The sequence below is a fragment of the Rhineura floridana genome, chromosome 9 (genome assembly GCF_030035675.1).
Source record: "Rhineura floridana isolate rRhiFlo1 chromosome 9, rRhiFlo1.hap2, whole genome shotgun sequence".
NCBI lineage: Eukaryota > Metazoa > Chordata > Lepidosauria > Squamata > Rhineuridae > Rhineura > Rhineura floridana.
This window is the reverse complement of record NC_084488.1, coordinates 58,137,621-58,163,910: the sequence shown is the minus strand read 5'-3', so window position 1 is coordinate 58,163,910 and position 26,290 is coordinate 58,137,621. Positions and strand designations below refer to the sequence as shown.

The window sequence follows — 26,290 nt, the reverse complement described above, 5'->3', positions numbered from 1 at the left end:
CTGGGGCGGGGGATCCCCCTTACCTCTGAGTAAACGCGCAGAGGGCTGGGCTGCTAACGGGATGAGTCGATGCGAAAAGTTCACCTTGGGAGGCGAGGGGGGGCCTTCTTTACTTCCGAATAAAGGCGATTCCCGCCGGGCTTTGCTTGGGAGTGAAGAAGCCCCCGGGGGGCTTACTTTAGAGTAACGATGCAGCGGAACTGGGCGGCGCAAACTCTTTCGAGCATGAATTTCCTTGGGGAAAAAACGCCTAACCGCTCCATGCAATCAAAAGCAGGACTGGACCCAACCTTGGCCACAAAGTAGGCCTGCTGAAATCAACAGGCACGGCCGGGCTCCGTTAGTTTCAGTGGGTCTCCTCTGAAGTAGAACTTTCCTGGAGGCCAGCCCCCAGCCGATCACACATTTCCCAACTCTAATTCGAGGGAGACCGCGTCACCCCAGCCATGCCTACTCGGAAGTAAGTCCTCTTGACTTTCATGGGGCTTACTCCCAGGTAAGCGGGGTCACGAGCGCCGCCCCAGTCAGGCTCAGAAGAGACAAACATTCACACACCCCATTTGAAACCGATGGGCTCAAGTCTACTCTAAAAGTAACTTGAATTGTTGGATAACCCCCATAAGCATTTTCCCGTTAAAGGAAAGAAAAGAGACCGATCCAACTTAATATTTTGCTCACCCGATGAAGGAGAGAAAGAGAAGATGGGGAGGGGGAAGGACGGAGGGGAAAAGGAAGGTCACCCCCCACTCACCCTCTCCGACCCCAAATGGCTTAAAAGAAACGTGCCTGGCGCAGACCCGTTGAAATTAACAAGTCTAGTCAGTTTCACCAGAGGAAGCAGAATTGCTCTGGACTGGCCTGCTTTGGCTAATCTTTTCCTGAACCCAAAACGGCGTTGGAAGAAGGAAGGATTGGACAGGAGGGGGACGCTGAAGGAAGGAAAGTGGCGGGGGGGGGAAGAGAGAGACTTGTTGCAAGGAGGAGAGAGCTCTAGTTCCTTACACTCACATTTGGCAGGAAGTCAAATGGATATATAATATATATATATTCCCCTTTCTTTCTCCGGCGCCCGGTTTGATTGATTTTTTTTTGCGGGGGGGGAGGGATGAGGGAGGGTCTCTTCTGCGGCTTCCCACGCGGCGGCGGCGCTGCAATGGCGCCTGAAACGCAGCACCTCCACCGCCTGCCCTCCGCGTAGCGTCGTGGGGAGCCCGTCGAGAGGACCCAGGAGATCGGGGCTCCAATACCCCCTGCCGCTTTGCCAGGAGGCTCACCGGGGACCCTAAGTCGGGCCCTCCCTGCGGCCGCTGGATCACGCCCTTCGCCCAGCACCTGTCCTCCTCCCCGGGGCCAAGCAGACTTGGGCGCAGAAGGGCTTCCTTGGATCCAGCAGCGACCTGCAGCCATCTCGCCCGCCCCCGAGCTCCAGCCCCTGCATGCCGGGCCTGACGCAGCTGCGCTCGCTCGGCGGCGGCCCGAACAAGGAGCTCCAGCAACCTCTTCCCTGCCGCTTGGCAAGCCGGGGGCAGTAGGGAGCCAAGCGGCCGGGCTCCCTCGGGGCAGCCTTCGGGTATATGCAGGGAGGGGATGGAGGTGCCCCTTCCCCTCTAAGCCGTGACCATTGGCCGCTACTGCAGCTTTGTTGTGTCTCGGGAATGTTCCACGCCGCTCGCTGACCCTCCCCCCGGCCCCTCTGATTCAGCCCCGCCGTCCGTCCTCCCGCCCGTGTCATCCCGGCCTGGCCTCTGGCTCGGCAGCTATTTTTCAGCACCCGGCGTATAAGACGACCCCCGACTTTGGAGAAGATTTCCCGGGGTTAAAAAGTCATCTTATACGCCGGAATATACGGTACTTGATCTCTTGGTGGCTTTTAATACTATTGAGCATAGTATCCTTTTGAGCCGACTTAGTGAGGTGGGTATTGGAGGCACTGTTTTACACTGGTTCTGATCCTACCTGCAGGGTTGTTTTCAGAGAATAGCATTGGGTGATTGTCTTTCAGCCCCCTGGCAGTTGTGCTGCTGCAGGGTGCCGCAGGATACCATCTTGTCCCTGATGCTGTTGAACATCTATATGAAGCCCTTGGGAGCAGTCATCAGGAGATCAGGTGTGAGCAGTATGCTGATGATACCCAGCTGTATTTCTCTGTAACATCTGAATCGGGAGAGGCTATGCAAGCCCTGGACCGCTGCTTGGACTTGGTGGTAGGTTGGATGAGGGCCAATAAACTGAGTCTGAATCCTAGCAAGATGGAGGCGCTGTGGGTTGGTGGTTCCTGAGTTCAGATAATGGTCAGGTATCTGCTTTGGATGGGGTCGTACTCCTTCTGAAAGAGCAGGTTCGTAGTCTGCTCCTGGATCCATCTTTGTGACCAGGTGACCTCAATGGCTAAGAGTGCTTTTTACTAGCTTCTGCTAGTAAGACAGCTGCAGCCATTTCTGGATTGGGATAGCCTGACTACTGTTGTCCATGCACTGGTAACCTCCAGGTTGGATTAGTGTAATGTGCTCTGCAATGAACCTGCCCTTCACCAGAGATTATCCCTTCTGACACCACATGCTTGGTTCAGGAAATACCTACCAGCAGGACGCTTGCCTCAGCCTAGGTCAGATACGCTCTCTACACGACAAGCTTCAGCCCTTCCACCTTTTGTCCTACCCAAAAGGTGATCACTCGTGTGCCCTGTTAGCACAATAGGATGTAGATACAGGAATTGAATAGGACCCTGATATGGTAGCACATGTGACCATGCAGACATACAGGAATTTAAATGAACAAAATAATAATAATAAAATATAAGATGTGAAATAGTATATTGTTGTATAGTCCCTATCTTTCCTACCTGTCTTACACCTTTCTAACAAATATGTAATCCACCCTTTTCCACCCAGCTCACTTCCACAACACAACCTCCCTCCTTCTACTTTCAAATCCCAACAACAAAATCTCCTAACTGTCGAAACTAACTGTCTTTTTATTCAAACCGTCCTTAGAACTCTCTCACACACCCTCCCACCTGGCTGTCTTACATCACTCATACTCCCAGGAATTCCATTACCTCCTTCAAACCCATAACACATTTACTAACAGTTACCAACAAGTGGTTTCGTTACATGCTCTATGTGGGGCTGTCCTTGAGGTTGGTCCTGAAGCTGCAGCTGGTGCAAAATGTGGCAGCATGACTGCTCACTGGAGCAGGGTATCACTAACATGTCACCCTATTGCTGAAAAAATTGCACTGGCTGCCCGTAAGCTACTGGGCTATGTTCAAGGTTCTGGTTTTGGTGTACAAAGCCCTATACAGCTTGGGACCAGGATACCTAAAATATCATCTTAACCCTTATATACCCAGTCGATCACTATGCTCTGTGGATGAGGGCCACCTGCAGATACCATTTTATTAGGAGGTCCGTTCTGCACAACATAGGAAGTGGCGCTTTAGTGTAGTGGCACCTACCCTTTGGAATTCCCTTAAATATTAGACAGGCCCCATCTCTGTTTTCATTTTGGCACCTACTGAAGACCTTCCTCTTTCAACAAGCCTGTTAAGCAGAGACCTATCCCAGTCTTGTTTTTAAATATGTTTTTAAAGCTTTTTAAAAGATGTTTTTCAAGGTGTTTTATTTTAATGTTTTTAAAGATGGTTTATTTTAATATATTTTAAAGTTTGTTTTTATGATGTTTTAGAATGTTTTAAGTGTTTTTGTTTGCTGCTCTGGGCTCCTACTGGGAGGAAGGGTGGGCTAGAAATTTAATAAATAAAGAATAAGGAAAGAGGTGATTTTACAATAATTTCTCTCCCCACCCCTGAAGCCCTATCAGAGCTTCTGAAAATCTGATCCAGAGAGTTGGGGAACCCTGTGGATCCGGGTAGAAGGTGGCGCTGGGGGCTGTAAGAACCGTCAGTCATCAAAAATACTTCCCCTTGTCTTCTGTTAGCTCAGCTATCTGTTGGATCAAAAGGGTGCAAATCGGATTCCACCCACTGTGTACACACTTGCATATTCCAGTCTACATTTAGGTGCATGAAACGTGCATGAAAGTAACGTAGTTCAGATAGACATACGTCTGACATGCCAGCAGTATGTGATGTGTGCAGAGAAGTCTGTTTTGTATTGTCTTCAAGCCTTATGAATTGTGCTTTTTCAAGGAAGTGAAATTCTAGATGATGATTTAATCTACAACATTTATTCAAACATTTACTTTTTATGTTTGTACATTTTTAAAATAAAATTTAACATTTATATTTAAGCTTGAGTTTTAAGTGGTAAGCTGGATAAAATATTATGTTATGAATACAAATACCTTGTGTATAGGATCTATGTTTCTGTTGCTTTGTGCACACTCAGCAGTGATGCTGTCTTTGAAAACATTTAGTTGAAAAACTTACTGTGACATATACTGTGGAAGCTTTTCATTTGCACTGGCTTGAAACACCATTCATAATGATTGACAGTAAGCTCAATTTATTATCTCTGGAGTACTGTAAAAGTTAATCAACATTTGCCTGAATAAATGCAATCCAGATTTTACACATTGACATGGTTAATGGAAATTAACATTAGTTGGGTGGCAAGAAGAAAGCAGATGCTTAAAACAGATGACAAATAGACAAGAGATGCTTTACAATAGAGATATTAGAAGGTTTACATCTCTGTCATAGATCTTCCACATATGGGACTTCCGGGAAGGGTGACTTAGCCTGTGCCTGCTTTTGAGACGGGCTCCTGCCTCAAAAGAAGCTTATTCAGATATATCAGTCAGATTTTTTCTTTTTTTTGACTGATTAAACTTCTCCCGGGTAGGGAGAAACGAAGAGATTAACCTCAAAGCCTATTTTTGTTGGGACGACCAGATCTCATTAATTTATGGGACGAGGTCCAGCCGACGAAGGTGGGACGGATTTTTAACAACAAGCTCTATCTGGAAAAGCGAACGTTCATCTTATCTTCTAAGAGAGAACGCACTAACAGGCAAGCACCCTTCTTTCTATATTTTTCTTTTACTTGACTTAAATTGTTGCTGTTTAAAAGAGATTTGCCAGATTGATCGGTTTTTGACATCTCACTGGGGAGCCATAACTTCTCTCTGCTACTCACTAATTAATAGCTTATCTCTGTTTTTGTTGCAAAAAGCTGTCCTGGATTTGCATTCTAAAGATATACACTGAAGAGGGATTTCTATTCCAGATTTTTATTTTGAAGAATATTATATTGCCTGAGACTACTCTCTTTTTGGTCTATTTTATTTTGACGAATCTGTTTTCTGACGACCGCCATTAATTGTTTCGATCCTGGGAACTGCATTTTGTTTACTTAAACATGGAGAGATAAGGCTGTCTGCTCTGTTTATACTGTGATGTCACCAAGTTTGGAGTATTAACCCAATTGTTGCTGAAATAAGAAGTGGTTTTCCTATATTTTTCTTTTAAAATGGCAATTAAGAAAGTGGCTGAGAATCTGGAAATAACTATGTTTCAGAAAATAATGGATGAGATTGAGATAACGAAACAAAACCTGCGACAGGGTTGTAAGGAGCTGAAAATTGAATTGAGTAAAATGAAGCAGGAGATTAAAGATATAGGGGTCCCTGTGAGAGAGGTGACCCTGGAAGGGGTCCCTGTGAGAGAGGAGACCCCGGAGATTGGAACAAACGTGGAACAGGAAAAAGATTTGGAGTCTATGGACTTTAGAAACAAAATTTATTGTTTGGAGACACAGGAGATTAAAGACATAGGGGTTCTTGTGAGAGAGGAGACCCTGGAGACTGGAACAGGGGTCCCTGTGAGAGAGGAGACCCTGGAGACTGGAACAGGGGTCCCTGTGAGAGAGGAGATCCCGGAGATTGGAACAAACGTGGAACAGGAACAAGACTTGGAGTCTATGGACTTTAGAAATAAAATCTATTGTTTGGAACTCAATGTTATCTCTGAAGAAATTAATGAAGATTCTAGAGATAAAGTTATCAATGGCATGGATAATCTTCTGGACTGGAATGATGTGATGGAGCCCAATATAGAGAAAATCTATGGAATTAACTGCAGCCATGTGACAATGGAAAAACTTTCAAGAGATGACCCAGTGTATTTTGAAAAAAAGAACAGAGATATGATTTTACAGCAGTATTTCAGCAACCTATTCAGAATGGATGGCAAGAAAATATTTGGGATAGAGGTAATTCCCATCAGACTCTTACTATATGACTATGGCTTTGACAGCAAGATTATTATGGAATACTGATAATGGAAGATTGGATACTGAAATTACTGGACTTAACAAGACTACTGAAGATGGAAGATGGAAAATGGAACTAATAGGGATAATAGAACAATGGCTACTGAAATTACTGAACTTAACAGATTCTGATGTGATGGATTAATTGAAATGTTTATTTTGACTATGGTTATGACAATAAGATTATCATAATTAGTAATGAGATGGATTAATCGATATGCTTATCTGGAAAAAAAATTGATAGATATATTTCTTAAAGAATTGAAACCTCTCTTTGACTTTTTGTGGAAAGAATAAAGTAATGTTTATGAGATTTGATGATTAAGTAAGATAACTACTGGAGGAAAGTGATTTTATAATATGACTTAAGAGACAGGATTGTTATATATTATAGACTTATAACTGATTTGATCTTTGACAAATGGGAAGTCAATATTTTACTCTTTATTTTTTATTTTTGTTTTTTTTTCCTTTTTTTCTTTTTGTTTAACTATTTTTGATTTTGTTTTTTGTCTTTGAATGTTTTATGATTTTGTCTTGTATGTTTTATGAAAATCTGAATAAAAATTATTGAAAAAAAAAAAAAAAAAAAAAAGATCTTCCACATATGGAAAAAGTTAGAGTAGCATTAGAGAACCACTTAAATTAACCCAGCTTAAAATCACTACTCTTCTGAGACAGGAGTAAATAGCAATGCCATGGCTTAATCCTGGCTTGCAATAGTATTGCGAGGTTAAAAATGCAGCTCTGAGTTTCTTGAAGGAAGGGTGGGATATTAATATATAAAACGAATAATGATGTTATCTGTTTGTTCAGGATCAGTATTTGTCAGATTATCTTATTAGTTTTTGCATTTTATTTGTTTTCATGACTTTGTTTGAACCCAGCATATAGAACATAATATTTTTAACACAGTATATAACCATGTAGGACTCAAGTTAATTTTATGCTAGTGTAGAATATTTGAAACAGATCTGCTGAAATTAGGAACTAGAGTTGCTTCAATTTGAAAAGATTTGATCTTCCAATGAGATTGTTTTACTTTGCACAGCACATTCCCTACATATTTATAAACTGCTTTTGAATTCCTTTTTTATTTCAAATGTTACTTGTGATCTATTATGGTGTAGTAGCCTCTGTTAGAAAAACATAAGCACAAACCCAAATTGGGGATATAGTATTAGTTGCACAGCTATTTTGATAATCATTTTTTACTTTTAAGTTTTGCATTTAGAACAGAATATGAATTTGTTGTTAAATGAGAAGGTTTCGGTACAGAGCAGCTATGGCTACATACTTTTGCAGGATTTTTGACATCCTTTTATTGTGTTTTGAAAGTGCTAGTCACTTCCAAATATGAAAGAGACCTTTTTATAACTTGGTTTCTATGAATAAGATATCATAGCAATTGATTGCTCTTGTCTCCTTGTTTTGCTATACAACACACCTGAGTCCCAAATGAAGTGTGCCTGTGCAAGCACCATTGAAAAGAATAGCATTTCCAAGGACTGGAGACTTTACAAGATAATAGATTTCTTAGACTCATTCTTTACAAACAATAGTGTTTGCTTCAGGCTATTTTCCTGCTTTAGGCCAAGGGCCAAGAGCTGAAAATTGACATATTGATAACATATTATATGAACAAACTACACATTCAATTAGACAGAATGTGTCTGATGCCCTCATTGGATTACATGCCTTCACTAGCTGTGACAGTGTGAGTGTTTTTGCAGGTTTGGGGTAAGGTAACTCCCTTGAACCTACTGAGAGAGTATAACTACTAGAAGATGTTCAGTCAACCATGGAAGTGATGGAAAATCTCTACAGAGATGTTTGAGAAGTAACAGCAATTCACCTGTCAAATGTATGCTCCAGCTACCTGCACTAGTTCTGTAAATGATCTACACTATGAACTTTTTGTGCCAACTATAGTCATGTAACAATCAGAAAAAGACAGGTGTAGATTTTGCAGTTGAACTAGATGACTGCAATGGTGACAAACATTAAAATTAAACTTAATAAAAGATTTAGTGTTAGCAGTAGTGAAATGATAACATAACATTTGTAAATAAAAATTTAATCATATTGAACATTTGCTGAACTCACAAAACTACTAGATTTTTCTTTGCAATAACACTAAGTTAACTTATCTGTACATTGGGTAAAATTATATAACGTGGATACATTCAAATGTGTCTAACTTTGGCACATCAAAATTAATTTTTTAATGATGTGGCTTGTTGGAAAGATAGAACAGTACCCTACAGTTTTCAGATATACTTTAGATAGATACCTGGATCAGGTAAACTCATCATTAGCTTTCCAATGCAGTTTAAAAAATTTAAATCTGACATTGTTCACACATTATAGCTTAAATTAGAAAAATTAGGGAAGTTAGAAAAAGATGGCTTTGGCCATCTTGATGACATCATAAACAGCTTAAGCAACCAGTCATAATGGGCTGTCACATGAAAATACAATCAAGAGTTGTACACCTTTCAAATAAATCGTAATGAAGTTTTGTCACTTTACATGATACTGATTTTTGGTCTGGCCCAAGGACTGCTTGAGCTTTTTCATCTTGTGATGAGAAAGCCCCTCTTGCTGCTCTTGTCTCATCGAGAGGCTTATGACCAATCATTATGGCATAGCCTAGCTGATCTGAATGGCAGTGGATGGAGTTTACGTTCTGTTGAGACATAAGTTGCTGCAGTTTTAGAAATCCTTTATTGAGTATGTGTCTTCAAAGAACTACCATTGAATCTGTTCCAACAGGGGGGGAAAAGTGCAGCACAATCATATGCATACTCAGAATTATGTACCACTATGTTTAGTTGAGCATACTCCCAGGCAAGTGTGCATAAGATTGCAAAGTGTTAGTTCATGTTTAATTATGGAATTTAATTAAAAAACTTAAAGCAATAAGGATGTCTGTTTTAAGTTTGGCCTTAGATCAATATTAATCTGCCCTACCTAATTCAAGCTTCCATCTGTCTGCTTATGGCTAGTTTGTTTGGATAAACAAGCTTTGAGCTGGCAAGTAGAGTATGGGCAGAGCTTGGAAAAGTTACTTTTTTGAACTACAGCTCCCATCAGCCTAATCCAGTGGCCATGTTGCCTAGGACTGATGGGAGCTGTAGTTCAAAAAAGTAACTTTTCCAAGCTCTGAGGGGGTAAACATTTTACCTCTTGCTATTAAAATATGCTGCATTTGAGGCTTGTCCTCATTGGTTGTTTTGTAGATGTTTAATAGTCACTGTGGTGTAATGTCTTTTTAAGATACTTGAATTGCTTGCTAAGCACAGGTGAGAAGTATTCAATCAGCCAAGTGCCTTGTCTAGCATTCCTTATTTAAGTGTATGTTCTGAGCTTTTCATAAAACCTGTTTCCCGTATGCAAGACTGGAGTGTCTCTTTATGGAGTTTGTCAGAGTGGACTTTGATAGCCAGCTATCACATGGTGTCAGAAGTTGATTTGGATTCCCCCCCCTCTTTTTTTGAATGAGGGTCTGTTGGTGTATTTTTGCACACAAATTATCAGCTTAAGTAGCTGTAAACATGGACTGATTTTGACCTCCACTTGCTTTGCAAGGCAATTTGGCTGAGAACTGGAAACGCTGGGAGCAAGCTTTTCAGCTATATCATACTGCTGCTGGAGTTGATAATGTTTCTAAGAAACGGCAAGTAGCTATATTGTTGCACTGTGTGGGAGAAGAAGAGCTGGCAGTTTATAATACTTTTACTTTCTCTGAAGAGGGCCCAAAAGATGTAGCAGAAGTTCTTGAACAATTTAGGATATATTGTACTCCTCGTAAGAATGTGGTATTTGAACTATGTTCTTTCTGGAATCATTCACAGACACATGGAGAAACCATTGAACAGTTTGTTACTGAACTTAAACTTAAAGCCAGTAACTGTGAATTTGGTTTGGCTTTTAATGATATGGTAAGGGATAAGATCGTGTTTAGTGTGTAGGAGGAGAAATTAAAGGAAAAATTGCTGAGGGACCCTAATCTTACTTTGGAGAAAGCAACTGAAATATGTCGTCTAGAAGAAATAACGAGAGCTCAACTACAGACTATGTCAGCTTCCTCAATATATGGCAAGGAGTTGCATGTAGTACATGTAACTGATAAGGATTGTGAGGAGATGCCAGTACAGGCCCTTGGACCTGAGAGGGCACAATCTAAATGCAGATATGAACAAACTAGAAATAATAAGTGCTCTTGTGGTACAGTGCATAAGCCTCGAAATTGTCCAGCATTTGGAAAGATTTGTCATAAACGTGGCATAAAAAATCATTATGCCAGAGTATGTAAAGTAAAACCATCACGTTTCAACAAAGAACAAGGATATCAAATCCATGAGCTTCATTTAAACAGTTTGTTTATAGGAGAATTAGCTCATGAGACTACTGGTGTACCTGCAAGCCAAGTGTGTGGGATGGTATGTTGACATAATTCTGCGAGGACTTTCAGTAAAATTCAAACTGGATACAGGAGCTGAGGTGAATGTTTTGCCACTGCACATATTTCGTGAGTTACCAGGCAAGAAAATGCTAACTAAAAGTGACGTAAGGCTTGTGGCTTATGGTGGAGCGCATATAAAGCCTTTGGGAACTATTGTCCTTGATTGTCATAACCAAGAGGAGCAGCTAGATTACTATTTTATGTAATAGATAGCTCTTCTCTTCCTTTATTGGGCAGGGCTGCCTGTGAGACTCTGGATTTGGTTCGTCGGGTTGATAGTGTGCACACAGTTGAACTTTAACACAAGAGCGGTTACTTGCCATATATTCTGATGTTTTTGAAGGTCTTGGCGAATTTGAGGGTGCTCACCACATCCATATTGATCCAGCAGTGGCTCCTGTTATTCATGGATGTTGGAAGGTGCCTTTTGCAATATTGGACAGGTTAAAGGAGGTTTTGGGACAGATGGAGAGTGCTGGAGTAATATCTAGAGTTATGGGTAGCAAATGTTCCATTCCTGGGCAAGGTCCTGGAACGAGTGGTTGCAGGCCAGCTCCAGACACTCTTGGATGAGACTGATTATCTGGATCCATTTCAGGCGGGTTTCAGGCCTGGTTTTGGCACGGAAACAGCCTTGGTTACCCTGTATGATAACCTTTGTCGGGAGAGAGACAGGGGGAGTGTGACTCTGTTAATTCTCCTTGATCTTTCAGTGGCTTTCGATACTATCGACCTTGGTATCCTTCTGGGGAGACTAGCTGAGTTGGGAGTGGGAGGTACTGCATTGGCGTGGTTCCACTCCTACTTGGCAGGTCACCTCCAGAAGGTGGTGCTTGGGGAACATTGCTCGGCACCCTGGATTCTCCAGTATGGGGTTCCGCAGGGGTCAGTTCTGTCCCCCATGCTGTTCAACATCTACATGAAACCGTTGGGTGCGGTCATCTGGAGCTTTGGAGTGTGTTGCCATCGGTATGCTGATGACACGCAGCTCTGTTTCTCCTTTTCATCTTCTTCAGGTGAGGCTGTCAGTGTGCTGAACCGGTGCCTGGTTGCGACAATGGACTGGATGAGGGCTAATAAACTGAGGCTCAATCCAGACAAGACTGAGATGCAGCTAGTGGGTGGTTCTTCTTAACAGATGGTGGGTGTCCAACCTGTTCTGGATGGGGTTGCACTCCCCCTGAAGGAGCAGGTTTGTAGCTTGGGGGTTCTCCTAGAATCATCTCTTGTCACTTGAGGCTCAGGTAGCCTTGGTGGCACGGAGTGCCTTCTACCAACTTCGGTTGGTGGCCCAACTATGTCCCTATCTGGACAGGAATAACCTGGCTTCAGTTGTCCATGCTCTGGTAACCTCCAAATTAGATTACTGCAATGCACTCTACATGGGGCTGCCTTTGAGACGGTGCGGAAACTGCAGCTTGTGCAAAATGCAGCGGCCAGATTGGTAACAGGGACCAGATGTTCCGGACATATAAAACCGATTCTAGCCTGCTTGCATTGGCTGCCTTTATGTTTCTGAGCTCAATTCAAGGTGCTGGTTTTGACCTATAAAGCCTTACGCAGCTTGGGACCACAATACCTGATGGAATGCCTCTCCCAATACAAACCCACCCGTACACTACGTTCAAGATCAAAGGCCCTCCTCCGGGTGCCTGGTGCCAACACTGTTATCTTTTTGGCGCCAGGTCAAGACTTTCCTCTTCTCCCAGGCATTTTAGCATGTGTTTTAAATTGTTTTTATATTGTTTTAAATTTTAAAATTGTGTTTTAAATTGTTTTAAAAATATGTGTTTTAAATTGTATATTTGTTTTAATGTTTTTGATTGCTGTAAACCGCTTCGGCTATGGGGCGGTATACAAGTGCAATAAATAAATAAAATAAATAAATAATGGGTCCTACAGAGTGGGTCAGTAATCTGGTTATTACAGAAAAGAAGAATGGGAAGTTGCATATATGTCTTGACCCTTGTGATTTGAATAAAGCAGTTCATAGACAGCATTATACCATTCTTACAACAGAGGATGTTTTGAGCCATTTAGCTGGAATGAATTTTTTACCATCTTAGATGAGAAAGATGGATATTGGCAGGTGAAATTTAATACACCATGGGGAAGGTATTGTTTCCATCGTTTGCCATTTGGACTTAAATCTTCTAGTGAGGTGTTCCAACAGAAAAATCAGGAAACCTTTGGCCATATAAGAGGGGTGTACATGATAGCTGATGATATGATCATTGCAGCAGAGACATCGGAACAGCATGATCAGATTCTTAATTAAGTTATGAAGACAATGCATGCTGATAATATCAAGTTTAATAAGGATAAGATGCAATTGAAAGTCGACTCAGTGAAATATATGAGTCAAATAGTGACTGCTCAGGGAGTTTGACCAGATGATGACAAAGTCAAGGCTATCTGAGATATGATACATCCGCAAGATAGACAAGGTGTGCTCAGATTTTTGGGATCTGTGCAATATCTGTCAAAATATATTCCACGGGAGGCAGAATTGACAGCACCCTTGTGAAACTTGTTAAGAAAGGATATATTGTTTCAATGGATGCCAGAACATCGGAAAGCTTTTGAACTGATTAAACAGCAACTGTGTCAGGCACCTGTACTCCAATACTTTGCTATTACCAAACCAGTTACTGTACAAGCTGATGCGTCAAAAGATAGTCTTGGAGCATGTTTGTTTCAGGAGAATAGACCAGTGTTATGCTTTGAGATCACTTAGCTCATCAGAGCAAAATTATGCTCAGATAGAGAAAGAATTGCTTGTAGTTTTGTATGCAATGAGAAAATTCCATCAGTATGTGTTTGGTAAAATTGTTTTAGGTCAGACTGATCATAAACCCTTAGAAGCAATTTTTAAAAAGCCAATTGGTAGTGCTCCTGCTCGTTTGCAGTGTATGCTTGTATAACTTCAGAGGTATTAACTTAATATAGTGTACACCCCAGGTAAGCTTATGCATCTTGCTGATACATTGTCTCGAGCTACTGTGGATCTTCCTGTAAGTGGTCGGTGAGAGAGTGATACATGGATTGGGTACGCTGGCCATGCATACAAGGGGAGTGGCTACTATACAGGAAGCCACCAAACAAGATCCTCAACTTCAAGTAGTGGCAGCCCTCATAAAGAATGGATGGCCACAGTATCTGAGAGATGTTTCTCCTGTTGCAAAGCCTTTTTGGCCTATGAAAGACTCTTTACATTGTCAAGATGATATTGTTTATTTGGGGGACAGGGTAGTTATTCCTGTGTCTCAAAGACAAGGTGTCCTCTCGCAACTTCATGATTCTCATCAAGGTATTCAGAGAACTAAAGCTAGGGCAAGAGGATTGATGTACTGGCCCAGTATGTCTAATGATATTGAGAAGGTGGTTGGAAATTGTTCTGTTTGTGTTCGGTATGCTCCACGTAATCAAAAGGTGCCACTGAATTACCATGACAGAAGTTGGGTATGGACATTTTTGAATATGGTTCTTCTCCTTTTCTTCTTTTGATTGATTATTTTTCAGAAGTATTGAACTTGCCTGACAAGACAGCAAGAACTGTGATTGTTAAGCTTAAAACTGTGTTTGCTCGTCATGGAATTCCAAAGATAGTTGTGAGTGATAATATGCCATTTGCTAGTAAAGAGTTTCAACAGTTTGCTTATGATTGGGGGTTTGAACAATGTTTTAGCAGCCCAGGGTATCCGCAATCCAATGGAATGGTTGAAAGAGCAATTCAGTCTATTAAACAGCTTTTTAAAAAGGGAGAGGATGCTCAGGTGGACCCACATTTGGCATTGTTGGAATATCGCAATACACCAGTCACTGGAATGTTATATTCACCTGCTCAAATGTTGATGGGCAGGATGCTTAGGAGTAAACTTCCAGTGATAATTAATCTATTATATCCCAAGATACCCATTGGTGTACGCAGGGGTCTTCAGAAAATACAGGATAGACAAAAACACTTTTATGACCGTACAGCAAAGCATCTTAAGGCCCTAGAAGCAGGGGATTCAGTATTGATAGAGTCTAACGAAGGTTGGCTCCCTGCTACTGTTACAGGGAAATGTGAGCAGCCTCATTCGTATCAAGTAATGACACCAGACAGTCGTAAGTATCAGCGCAATAGACGTCATTTAAAGCTTCAACAGCAGACATCTGAAAAGCATGATAATATGTGTTCAGGGCAGGATGAATGTCTTGCCATGGAACAGAATACTCAACTGAACAATCCTTTTGACAATGCCACTCCTTCTGTAAGTAACGCCAAAGACGCTAATGAGGACAACATCGTATCTCAGGAGACAAGTGCTTCCCATGTTAAAGAAAAGCTTCCTGTATGTGTAACATCTCGAGGCAGACCTGTCATTTTACCAGCAAGATTTAGGGACTATGTCCCTTGAGAAAGGATGGTGGTAAAGACCATCCTCAGCGGTGGGCTAAGTACTGGTGACCTCTTGCCCCATTATAATGATCTTCATTATTCTTTTATTTTTGTGTTTTGATATGTTAAATATTTTATTGTTTTTTATGTGTTTTGTTATGAAACGGAGATGTGGTGTAATGTCTTTTTAAGATACTTGAATTGCTTGCTAAGCACAGGTGAGAAGTATTCAATCAGCCAAGTGCGTTGTCTAGCATTCCTTATTTAAGTGTGTGTTCTGAGCTTTTCATAAAACCTGTTTCCTGTATGCAAGACTGGAGTGTCTCTTTATGGAGTTTGTCAGAGTGGACTTTGATAGCCAGCTATCACAGTCACACTTCATTATTTAATGTATAGTGGTAAGACTTTATTATTCCCTTAGGCACTGAAGCGTTTTTAGTAAATGGGTTGGCTGCTATTCAATGAGGGGAAGCATGCTGTGCCATAAGAATATCCATCTATGTACAGAGTAGATGAGAAACTCACAAATATATTAATGTACTAGGGCTGCTGCCCCTGTTGGCTTTGTATCTCCTTAGAGCTTGCCCAAACCACCCACTCTCATCCCCTTTGAGCTCACCAAAAGCCTTTTTTGATACCCCCTGCTTCTCCTTTGCCCCTCAATGTCAGGAGGTGCATTGTTCTGCCACCCGACTGATTATGATGAAGAGTTGGTCTGGCAGGAGGAGCAGTGAGGGAAGGAGGAAGGTGGCCAGAAGTGGTAGCAGGCCAGCCTGGCGATCAGCAACGGCTGCAGTAGTGGATTACCAGGCCAGCTGGCTGCTACTTCTGGCCACTTTTCTCCTTTTTACACTTTTTACACCTCCTGCCGATCTGTCTCTTCTTTCTAATTGGCCAAGTGGCAGCAGAAGCAGTGCATCTCCAAGCGAGCTGGAGTGGATGAGGGTGCCTAGTAGCGATGCTGGCTGACATGGGATCTGGTTCCTGGAGGCAGGGGCCTTAAGGCTGGCAAGTGAAGAGCCATCGGAGCTGGTGGACTGCTGCAGCCTGTTCTAGCTGTCCTTCTATGGCTTGCCTGGGCTGCCCATCTACCACTTCTCATGCTGTAGTTTGCAGCACCACCTGCCTGTTTCCAAGTGAACTGCAGTGTGACAACATTGTTTGATTTTTATGTATTATGAAAAAGAGGGCTGCAGTTGGGTGCTTGAAACTCAGGCATATTGGGTTATGAAGACAAAATTTGTGTGTCTGAACACAGCTGATGTGTAAAAAAAAGTTTTGCTTAAAAACCTTTGAAGCTTTTAGTGATTTTAGGTTTACAGAAACTTGGTAAATATATGCATTTATAGGTTGTTTTCCTTCTTGCATCTTACCTTTTATTTTTTAGTCATTTGTATCTATTATAGCTTGAATTCACAAGTTAATTTTGACTTGCACCATAGTTTTAAAATGTCAAAAAGCATTACATAAAAATTTGACTTCAATACAAATTCTTTTAACTTTTAAAATCCCATGGGATTAATGCATTATGAAAATGCTAAATAAACCTTGGCTTTATTTTTTTACGACAATTTTGGGTGGTATATTTTTATTTGGTGCAGGTTTTGCAGCATTTATGCTCGTGATGAATAACATTCCACACAGTTGGACTGACATGAAAACTTGGAATGCAGAGGCCCAGCAAGGGCAAAGGAGCAATAATGAATACTGACAGATGCTTCCATGCCTAGTTACTGTAACTTTTTTGTGGAAATTTTTGAATTGCTTGTGTGTATTGTAGCATATCCAACAATGAGGATATTTGTGAGTAGAAGGCTTGAATGAAGAAACTTCTCTTGACCTGTTGATGTCATGATATTTTTAATTAACATGGGAAAATTGGACAGATTGCTTTTTTGTCTACAATTTGTTCATGTGAGTGTTCTCACCATATTTTATTACTACGTTGTCTTTTTAGTTCTTCTAAATAACAAGATTTTTTTTTAATGTTAAGGCTTTGCATGGTTTGGAGGCAAGCAATGCAGATTCCTGGTAAGCTTCTGCTACACGTCTGTTTCCAGTATGCAAGATAGAAAGTATTGCCAGCAAACATTTTCTGTACTTGATCACTCATGTTGGATTCTTTCTTTGTATTATTTATATATATATATATATATATATATATACACACATACATACATACATACATACATACATACATACATACATACATACACAGATTGTCTGGAAGAATAGAGAGAAGGAAAGATTAGGTTTTTCTGAGCTGGTATGATGGCATATAAAGATACTGTAATTGATATAGTGAGCATAACGGAGACCTGGTGGAATGGAGAAAACCAGTGGGATACGGTTATCCCTGGATATAAACTATATCGGAAGGACAGGGAAGGACGTATTGGTGGCGGAGTCGCTCTATACGTGAAAGAAGGCATTGAATCCAGCAAGCTCGAAACCCCAAAAGAGGCAGACTCCTCCACAGAATCGTTGTGGGTGGTGATACCATGCCCCAGGAGGGACTTAATACTGGGAACGATCTATCGTCCCCCTGATCAAAATGCTCAGGGAGACCTTGAGATGAGATATGAAATTGAGGAAGCATCCAAACTAGGAAATGTGGTAGTAATGGGTGACTTCAACTACCCGGACATAGACTGGCTGCATATGTGTTCCAGTCATGACAAAGAAGCAAAGTTTCTCGATATTCTAAATGACTATTCCCTAGACCAGTTGGTCATGGAACCGACCAGAGGGACGGCAACCCTGGACTTAATCCTCAGTGGGGACCGGGACCTGGTGCGAGATGTAAGTGTTGTTGAACCGATTGGGAGCAGTGACCACAGTGCTATTAAATTAAACATACATGTAACTGGCCAATTGCCACGAAAATCCAACACGGTCACATTTGACTTCAAAAGAGGAAACTTCACAAAAATGAGGGGATTGGTAAAAAGAAAGCTGAAAAACAAAGTCCAGAGGGTCACATCACTGGAAAATGCTTGGAAGTTGTTTAAAAACACTATATTAGAAGCTCAACTGGAGTGCATACCGCAGATCAGAAAAGGTACCGCCAGGGCCAAGAAGATGCCAGCATGGTTAACGAGCAAAGTCAAGGAAGCTCTTAGAGGCAAAAAGTCTTCCTTCAAAAAATGGAAGTCTTGTCCAAATGAAGAAAATAAGAAAGAGCACAAACTGTGGCAAAAGAAATGCAAGAAGACAATAAGGGATGATAAAAATGAATTTGAGGAGCACATTGCTAAGAACATAAAAACCAACAACAAAAAATTCTATAAATACATTCAAAGCAGGAGACCATCTAGGGAGACAATTGGACCCTTGGATGATAAGGGAGTCAAAGGTGTACTAAAGAACGATAAGGAGATTGCAGAGACGCTAAATGAATTCTTTGCATCTGTCTTCACAGTGGAAGATATAGGGCAGATCCCTGAACCTGAACTAACATTTGCTGGAAGGGATTCTGAGGAACTGAGACAAATAGTGGTAACGAGAGAGGAAGTTCTAAGCTTAATGGACAATATAAAAACTGACAAATCACCGGGCCCGGATGGCATCCACCCAAGAGTTCTCAAAGAACTCAAATGTGAAATTGCTGATCTGCTAACTAAAATATGTAACTTGTCCCTCGGGTCCTCCTCCGTGCCTGAGGACTGGAAAGTGGCAAATGTAACGCCAATCTTCAAAAAGGGATCCAGAGGGGATCCCGGAAATTACAGGCCAGTTAGCTTAACTTCTGTCCCTGGAAAACTGGTAGAAAGTATGATTAAAGCTAGATTAACTAAGCACATAGAAGAACAAGCCTTGCTGAAGCAGAGCCAGCATGGCTTCTGCAAGGGAAAGTCCTGTCTCAGTAACCTATTAGAATTCTTTGAGAGTGTCAACAAGCATATAGATAGAGGTGATCCAGTGGACATAGTGTACTTAGACTTTCAAAAAGCGTTTGACAAGGTACCTCACCAAAGGCTTCTGAGGAAGCTTAGCAGTCATGGAATAAGAGGAGAGGTCCTCTTGTGGATAAGGAATTGGTTAAGAAGCAGAAAGCAGAGAGTAGGAATAAACGGACAGTTCTCCCAATGGAGGGCTGTAGAAAGTGGAGTCCCTCAAGGATCGGTATTGGGACCTGTACTTTTCAACTTGTTCATTAATGACCTAGAATTAGGAGTGAGCAGTGAAGTGGCCAAGTTTGCTGATGACACTAAATTGTTCAGGGTTGTTAAAACAAAAAGGGATTGCGAAGAGCTCCAAAAAGACCTCTCCAAACTGAGTGAATGGGCGGAAAAATGGCAAATGCAATTCAATATAAACAAGTGTAAAATTATGCATATTGGAGCAAAAAATCTTAATTTCACATATACGCTCATGGGGTCTGAACTGGCGGTGACCGACCAGGAGACAGACCTCGGGGTTGTAGTGGACAGCACGATGAAAATGTCGACCCAGTGTGCGGCAGCTGTGAAAAAGGCAAATTCCATGCTAGCGATAATTAGGAAAGGTATTGAAAATAAAACAGCGGATATCATAATGCCGTTGTATAAATCTATGGTGCGGCCGCATTTGGAATACTGTGTACAGTTCTGGTCGCCTCATCTCAAAAAGGATATTCTAGAGTTGGAAAAGGTTCAGAAGAGGGCAACCAGAATGATCAAGGGGATGGAGCGACTCCCTTACGAGGAAAGGTTGCAGCATTTGGGGCTTTTTAGTTTAGAGAAAAGGCGGGTCAGAGGAGACATGATAGAAGTGTATAAAATTATGCATGGCATTGAGAAAGTGGATAGAGAAAAGTTCTTCTCCCTCTCTCATAATACTAGAACTCGTGGACATTCCAAGAAGCTGAATGTTGGAAGATTCAGGACAGACAAAAGGAAGTACTTCTTTACTCAGCGCATAGTTAAACTATGGAATTTGCTCCCACAAGATGCAGTAATGGCCACCAGCTTGGACGGCTTTAAAAGAAGATTAGACCAATTCATGGAGGACAGGGCTATCAATGGCTACTAGCCATGATGGCTGTGCTGTGCCACCCTAGTCAGAGGCAGCATGCTTCTGAAAACCAGTTGCCGGAAGCCTCAGGAGGGGAGAGTGTTCTTGCACTCGGGTCCTGCTTGCGGGCTTCCCCCAGGCACCTGGTTGGCCACTGTGAGAACAGGATGCTGGACTAGATGGGCCACTGGCCTGATCCAGCAGGCTCTTCTTATGTTCTTATGTTCTTAATCCTATGCATGTCTGTTGTGGAGTAGGACCCACTGTGTTCAGTTGGGCTGGTTCCCTTATAAGTGCTTATATGATTGTAGCCTTAAGAGATCATATAGAACTGCCAGATTTGTTAAACTGGCCCTGGAAAAGCGGAAGTCATTGACTGCTTCTGAAGATCATAGTGTTGTGAGTTTGGGGGTTGGAATGGATGATTCCTGTGGGTCTGCTTCCAGCCTCTGATTTGGAATCCTGTGCCTTGGGGGAGGGGCTGGCTCTACTGCCAGATGAGTTTCTTTTGTTAAGCTAATAGCGTGGCCAGGTTGTTAATTGGTCTATTAGGTGCCCAGCAACTGGTGAATGGGCCAGGAAGACCCTTTTGTCATTGAAATTCTTCAGGAGAGCCTTCCCCCCCTTCCTGGCAGATAGCACAGGTTTGTGCTTTGAGTGTGTTTTAGAAGCCTAGAGAAAGGCTGGGAGCTGGAGGCAGGCAGCGAGGCTGTCTCTCTACACCATGGCTTTAGGATGCCTCCTGTAACAACAATGGGGAAGCTGGATATTGGACTGCTGATGCCTTGAATCCCTCCATCCTAAGCTCAGGTTGGAATGTGTGTAAATAAACTATATTTCATAAACATACCACAGTCTCCACTGACCTTCTTCCCAAAGGAAACCAAAACCTGGATGAGAGCAGGGACCCCTGAAATCTCACTGCTCAGAGATTGGGGGGGCACACAATAATATATATTAGTATACATTGCCCTGACTCCATGAGAGGATGTTTGTAATCAGTTTTCATGGTAATACGTTTTATATGTACTCATTCTGATGTTTATTATTGCTTCATATTGTTTCTATGATTATTATGTGTATGTTCTGTTTAGTCAATAAGCAATAAATCTGAGTCTGAAGAGATGAAATGGAACATTGTCTCGACCATGCCTTTAAAGTCAATTTTGAAAATAGTGTAGCTAGAGGGTATATTTTATATTCAGAACAATTAGTGGAGCAAATACGTTTGTTCCCTTGGAAACCATTTTCTTTTTATAGAACCATATGGAGCATTTTATTCTTAAGTGAACATTGTAATAAAATTAATTATACAATTAATGTGACTTTTTCTAGCAAGTTCAGAATGCTTTGATTCTGTCTGCTGAAAGTGTTCTCTTTAGTGGGCTTTCTTAAATGCACAGTAGTTACACCGTATGAATCTGTCTGGAAAAGGTGAAATAAGCTTTGTTTTGATTCCCTTTCAGTCTATGTTGTCAAGTTATCTATGCCAGACTCAGATAGTATAGTAAGATGCCAAGCTATATTGCTATGAAAACACGTGCAACTTTCACAAGTGGTGTGATTAAAAAATTTGAAGTGCAGGAACACTTTCTGACAGCTCCTGAGACCCCCAAGAAGAGTCCAAAATGAAGACAACAGTGTTCATCCATTATTTTTATTATGCTACTCATTCATTCAGCTTTTAAACTTCTTTCCATCAAAAGTAGATCCCATGGCATTTTACAGCATATATAAATCAGAAAACAACTCACTAAATAAATGCATTATGAAATTATTAAAATTGATAAAGCCAACAATTAAAGAGAAGCATTTCTATGAACATAGCGCTGTTAATAATAATTATAATTTTAAGAATTTGAATGAAATCAGTTGGTGCCAGAGGTCTGAATGAACAAAAGTCTTTTTTCTTTTCCAATTTTATTTTATTGAAATTTTCCACAGGTAAACAACAAATGGAATTTCAAAAACTACAACTTTTGTTTTTAAGAAATGTGGTTATTTACTACAACATACTATCATACACAAAGTAAACAAGCAAAATAAGTATTAAAGATACTGAAAGAAAAAGAAAAGTTACAAAATAATGTAAGAAAAGGGGGATGGGGAATTGGAGAGTTGCTGAGAATAATGAATGATTTGAAAAACAGTCAACTGGATGCCGGAAGCCCAGAAGTATAGGGGTCACGCGTGCCGCCAAGGGGAAAGAATTCCACACTAATGATGCCACTTCAGAGAAGTTTCATCATCTCTCTCACACACACTCCTTCAGGTTCTTGTCTAGCTGATACAAGGGGAAGTTGTTGAGGGCTTTATTACATCAATATTAACTCCTTGAATTGGGCCATTAACATATAGGTGGCCAGTGCAAATCTTGCAAAATAGATACATTATGACTCCATGCAAATGCATCAGTCAGCATTCTGGAGGCCATATTCTGCACTTACTGTAGTTTCCAGATTTTTTTCGAGGATAGCCTTACAGAGAGTATGTTACAGTATTCTAAATGTGAGCTTTACTAGTCCACAAACCAGCAAGGCCATCCTTGTACAGGTACAGTTGTAAGTGGTGCACTAGACAGAGCTGGAGAGAAGCATTCCTTATCACTGATGCCACTCAGGTCTCAAGTGGCAATTCTGGATCTAAGAGTACCCACAAGCAAGGAATGTGCTCCTTTGGGGAGTGTGACATCATCTAGAACAGGCCATGCACCGAATTCCTGGACACAAAAAACACCTATCAATATCTTGTGGCTCCATCTTGTCAGACTTCAGCTTCAACTTATTGGTCCTTATTCAGCTCCTTCCTCCAGGCATTGAAACAGCTTCATCTGATTCAAATAGTATGGAGAAATAATGTTGGATATAATCTGCATATTGGTTGCATTGAGTCCCAAATCCCCTGGTGACTACACTTAACAGGCTCATATTCATGATAAATACCATGGGGGACAAGATGGAACCCTACAGCACCCCCACTGCCCCCACCAGTGGATGAGGAACAAGTAGTTGTGCCTTCATGATTGTGGGCCCAACTCTGTGGAACTCCCTCTGTTAGGAATCAGGCAGGCACTGTCACCGCTAAGTTTCAGGCACCAGAGTAAAATGGATTTATGTCAGGAGGCATTTGCACTATTGATGTTCTGATTCCCAACCCACAGAGCCTCTTGAAGAAAATACCATGGTCAATGGTATGAAAAGATGCTAAGAGATAAGAAGAAACAGGATCATCTTCTCTCTCTGTTTCTTACTGATATAGGTCATCAACCAGCGTGACCAAACTATTCTGTGTCAGAAGTGGGTCTGAAGCTATAGTAAAAGTGATGCTTACTTCTGAGTGTAGTACTTTAACTTGTAAAACATATTGAACTTTAACAAAAAAATCTTCAGCCAACTGGCGCACTGGCCATTTAAGATACTAGGGATAGAAATACACTCACTGTTCTGCCAGTCCCAGTGCATCTCCACCTCTCTCTTCTGAAAATGAGGGCCCATGGCAGTAGTCACGCTCCGCCCTTTTTACTGTAAAACCAGGTGGGATCAGCTTAAGTGCATTTTTTAAAAAATCAGCTTCAAAGAGATCTTGTAACTGATCAACAGATCAACCCATTCCTCCTCCAGGCATGGGTTCGTCGCTTTGTGTTCACAGCCTAGCATGAGATTGGAACTTCATCAAAGAAAAGAAGTATGTAGGCTCTACTTATTTTTCTTCATTCTCTGACTTCCTCTATGCTAATTAGTCACAAAGAAACTTGAAAGCCTCATTATCATCCCATTGTTCATTTGGTAGAGAAAGGAGGGTCAATTGATTACCCGATATGGAAAATGATATTATCACTTCTCTGAAAAAAATCTCAGCTTTGTTCTGCCACACCACTGGCTTTCAGTGATATTCATTTGCCTGAGGGTAAGGGGTGTCCAACTGACAGCCCATGTGCCTGACTTCACTTGCAGAGCAATTTTATCTGATCCTGTGTGACTTTATGAAGTTTTAATACAGTTTAGTGAAAATGATGTATATAGTTTCACTCGTATGGAAGAGTTGTTCTGGGATGTGAAAGGGAAATTTTGAGAGTGGGAGAGATTTGACTATTGCACTTCTTCCCAGCATCCTTAATCGCTAATTGGTGCCATGAATTGAGCTTGACTAACTATCCATGAAGGGAGATGGGTGGTACAGGGACTACAGAATTAGATCATATTGTCTTCTGATATGGTATTCATGTCTGTTCCCCATGATGTTCACAGTCAGTCTTTGAATCGTAGTCCTGAAGAAAAACTCAAATACTTGTGTCCATCTGTTTAGCCTAGCATGAAATGGAAATGGACTGCCTTGAAGTCGATTCCGACTTATGGCAACCCTATGAATAGGGTTTTCATGGTAAGCGGTATTGAGGGGGTAATTTACCATTGCCTCCCTCTGAGGCTGAGAGACAGTGACTGGCCCAAGGTCACCCAGTGAGCTTCATGGCTGTGTGGGGATTCGAACCCTGGTCTCCCAGGTCGTAGTCCAACACCTTAATCATTACACCACACCATACTTGCAGTGAAATGCAAAAGTAAAATGTTGGGCCCCCTGCAGATTCGGTTCAGTGATGAATACCTATAATCTAGTATTTAAATGGCTGCCTAATCTTGCTGAAAAACTAGTTTCAGCTGTAAACTTAACTGATTTGCTGATCACTTTCGATTGGAGAAATGAAATTCAGTTTTTCACCATAAATGATAGTTTCGTCTTAGTAATTGACAGACATGGTTTTAGCAGGCATGGTGTTTCTACCTCAAGATAGCTGAAATATAAGAAGAGCCTGCTGGATCAGGCCAATGGCCCATCTAGTCCAGCATCCTGATCTCACAGTGGCCAGCCAGATGCCTGTGGGAAGCCCACAAGCTGGACATGAGTACATGAGCCCCTCCTGCTTTTCCAGCAACTGGTATGCTTCCAGACGGTGGAGGGAGAACAGTATGCTTCAGTTATGAACATTGGGAACCAAATGACATGTTCCATGAGTTGCATGGGCTCACATTAGGGATAAAAGTAGGACCTGATGCAAGGGAACAATCAAGGGTTTCTCACTGTTGCAGGAACAGATTCCCCTCCCCCCAAAAGTGGCATGGTTTAACATTATTGTACTAATTGTTTATTGTACTAAGACTGTTTATTCCCCTTTCCCCATGTAGAATAGCTGTACTACACAAGTGACTTTTTTGGTTTATATGACCAATCTTATGGAGCCTGCTTGCATAATTCTGTTGCTCTTTGTGGTGTGACAGGTGGTCCAAGTTTGCACTCTGGGAAGAGAGTGGAAGCCTACACAAACACTTTAGTTAAAACAACTTTAATTATAGATGAGGGAATGAATCATTTTTCTCTAGCATATAATATCCTTACAAGGCTGCATCCTTTTTTATACAGTGAGCTAATACTGCAGTCCTTGTCCCCAGTAAAGTTCTATAAGATGCTGTGGTGCTGCCCAGCTGCTTCTGTGAAGCAGTGTTTTCATGATGCTGCTTGGCATTGCATCATGATCCCACTGCACCTTACAGCTTTTCCCCCTCGTGATTTTGTCCCATTTCTGTTCTCTTCTAGCACTTGATCACAGCCTCCCCTCAGTAGATGTACTCCACAAACTCACCTTCTTCTTCCTCAGCCCCCCAATTCCTTCTTTTCCTCCACTCTCAGCCTAAGTGCCCCAGTTGTCTTTTCCCCAACATTCCAATTCCCTTGGCAAAGACTGCCCAGCCCTGTCTCATCCTTTATTACTTACATTTACTTCTCCCCGTTTCCCCCAGGCAATTAGCCTTATGAAATATATTAAATCCAAAATAGAAAATATCAAACAAATACCTTATCATAAATCTGAATGAACTTACATAATCTGTGACACGGGTAACCAGCAACCATCCTTTGTTAGGCTGATTGTTTACTAATAGCTGGGGATAATGGCTTGATAGATCCAAAATGGGCCGTAATTATGAAAAGCTTTTTCATCTGCATTTAGAAAGTGACTCCCTCAGCTGGGGGTATGGGTAAGTATGAGGAATTGGAACAGGCGGATATCCAGATGATGAAGAACACTGGGATACGAAGAAGCTCATCCATCTCCCTGCTTGTATTTGGAAAACTGCTGGTGGGGGCAAACACAATCCCAGTGGGTGTTTGCTCCCCCCCCCCAGTTTTCAGGAGTCCTTCTAGCTTAGGCAGAGAGCC

At 41.6% G+C, this 26,290-nt stretch overlaps 1 protein-coding gene across 7 annotated transcripts in view; it reads left to right on the top strand.

The window, feature by feature from the left end:
* Positions 1-26,290, top strand: part of RAPGEF2 (Rap guanine nucleotide exchange factor 2) — a 301,620-nt gene that overhangs the window by 108,128 nt on the left and 167,202 nt on the right. Inside the window, exon 1 of one of the 7 annotated variants that reach the window (XM_061584378.1) lies at positions 9,842-9,912. The exons of the other annotated variants lie outside the window; for them this stretch is intronic. The gene's annotated coding sequence lies outside the window, so the exon portion shown is untranslated. Of the gene's footprint in view, positions 1-9,841; positions 9,913-26,290 lie in introns of those variants that run through there. 7 annotated transcript variants of the gene reach the window in all.